Genomic DNA, 2,589 nt, shown 5'->3' on the forward strand with positions numbered 1-2,589 from the left:
AAGGGTCTATTGTATGCAATCTTGCATTGGACGTTGTCAAGGCAAAGGGAGCACTGGAGGAGATCGAGGGTGGTTGGAAGAATCAATGTCACGGAGAGAAAAAAGTTCTTGAAGAAGAAATGGAAATGGAAATGGTGCAGGTCAAAACAGAAAATCAAGTTGCCGATACATTAACAAAACACTTGACCAGGAGTTAGTTTGGAAACTTCTGTCGTTAGCTTGGCGTCATTAAAAGGAAAGAAGCAAGAGTTGAGGGAGAGTGTTAAAACACCAAGTATGATAACTGTATAAAAGGCCATCATTTACCTTGAATGTATGTAACTCCCAAGTTAATTAATTAGCATATGAAAAGCTTCACATATTGTTGTGTCTTGGGTATTCAACAAATACATCATTTAGAATCTTCAGAAAAATGCTCACTGATGGTATGGTATAGCTAGTGTACCTGTAATGATGGATGGCTTCAAAAATTCCTCTAACAAGTACCCAAAAAAATGCTCCAACTGATCTGATAAGAAAGAGATAAAACATTTGAACCATTTTTCAAAGACAGGCAGTAAACAAAATACACGAAATTAAACAAGTCTGATTGCTTCATGTACCAGCAAATCAGATGAAAACACATACAAACCTAACTGCTTGGTTTTGGAGGTTGGTTACAAGAATCAAGGCATGTAGTAGGCGGCAGCACACGTGGTGCATGAGAGAGCTTTTCAAAAATATGACGGAGGCCCTCATGCTCAACCATGGATTCTAGCTAGTATGTAATCCTCTGACTCAGAACATGAAGGATCCATCTTGGCTTCATGATTCCTAGACAAAAGAACATCTGAATGGTACTTCTTTCTCGTCTGCTGTTCAATCTTGTCAACCTCCCATTTTGATGTTACTGGACAGTAAACATGCACAAATTTGGTCTGCCTATTCCTGTAAGCTCGACTGATGGCTTGCTCTTCTACTGAGGGATTCCAGAGAACGTCAAGCAAAACCACTCTTGAGGCCCCTATCAGACTTATTCCTTATGAACAGGCTTTTATGGATGCAAGCAGCACTTTTACATCACTCTTACGGTCATTAAGAGAATTTATAGAGATCTGCCGCTGCTTCACATCAAGTTTCCCATCCATGTAGAGAATCTCCCGACCTAAAGTCCAGCCAAAGAGAGAACTGAGTTGCTCCTTGATCAGGTTTAGAGGATCAAGTAGTTGGCTAAATATTATAACCCTCTCCTTCAGCCCACCGCAAAGTCTGATAAGCTCAACAACAAATTTCATTTTTACTCCGGTATCTGGATCCAACCGACAACCTCTCTCTTTTAGCTGACTTTCTAAGTCAGAGAACTCCTTCCTATTGGCCACTAATGATGGATGAACAGAGATAAGAGACACCATATTTTGTTCATAAAAGGAGCTTGGATTCTCAGGAATCCTTCTAAGCAACTCCTTCTGCAAATCTGTGGGTTTCAAGTGAATTACAGTGTCCCTTATACCCGGAAGGCTTACCTTCTTTAAATTTTCACTACACTTATGGACAAGTGGTGAAATAATGTCCCTAAGCTCTTCCAATGCTCGGGCATTCTTGTCGATGGAACTGCTAAGAGAAGCCCATTTCTGCTCCAAATCTGCAGCAAACTTTGGACTGACGACGCAGAGAGTGTTGTATAACTCCTTGATGTTATTCTGGAAAGGAGTTCCAGACAAAACTATGCGCTTCTCTGTTTCAACCTTTCTCAAAGCTTTCCAGACAAGGCTTTGCTCATTCCGAGCAGTGTGCCCTTCTTCAAGTACCAGAAGACCAGGATATTTAAGAAGGATTTCTCTAATCGGCTTAGCATAACCGTCTCCATCATCTCCGGTAAGAATCCTGAACAAATCATAACTGATCCCCAAAACGCTATTACCTTTAACCAGGATCCCAGCTTCACCATTTGTATAAGGTGTGGATTTCTCTTTCCCGGATGGGATAAACAGTGAAAGACACTCACTGTAGCTTCATCTTCCTGTAAAGAGAAATCTTTGCTGTTCAAGTTGTGGAAGGGGATGTCCACCTCCCATTTCTGGAACTCACCTTCCCAGTTAAGCAGCAAGCTGGAAGGAGCTATGATTACAGGTCGAGACTTTGGAAACAGCTTCAAATACGACTGAAGAAATACTAGGGTGAGACGGGTTTTCCCGGTTCCAGGTGGATGTGAAATTATGCATCCTCCTTTGCTATCAGATAGGGGCTGTCTCAGCCTCTCGAGATTTATATCTCCGGCAACGTTTTTCCACATAAATTCAAATCCACCACGTTGATGAGGATGCATGGTTGATTTGGCACTTTGTGGAACTAAATCCCACACAGTTCCTTCTTCATTAATCAGAGAATCTTGGACTTCAGAAGAATCAGAGAATCTGAAGCCACCAACATCCAAGAGTGACGGCGATTGTGCTAAATGTTTTCTTTCATATCTCCCTCGAGTTCTTTGAGCCTGCAATGACAGAAATCCAAGAGTTTAAGCGTCAAGCAAAAATAAATTGAAGAGCCAGTTGATAAAATCAAATATAAGGATAGCATGTTGAAGTAAGTAACATAGACTAGAGGATTAAA

At 41.1% G+C, this 2,589-nt stretch overlaps 1 pseudogene; it reads right to left on the minus strand.

The window, feature by feature from the left end:
* Positions 1-631: 631 nt before the first annotated feature.
* The window catches only part of LOC107032222, a 9,502-nt pseudogene continuing 7,544 nt past the window's right edge, over positions 632-2,589 (minus strand).

This window comes from Solanum pennellii, chromosome 1 (genome assembly GCF_001406875.1).
Source record: "Solanum pennellii chromosome 1, SPENNV200".
Lineage (NCBI taxonomy): Eukaryota > Viridiplantae > Streptophyta > Magnoliopsida > Solanales > Solanaceae > Solanum > Solanum pennellii.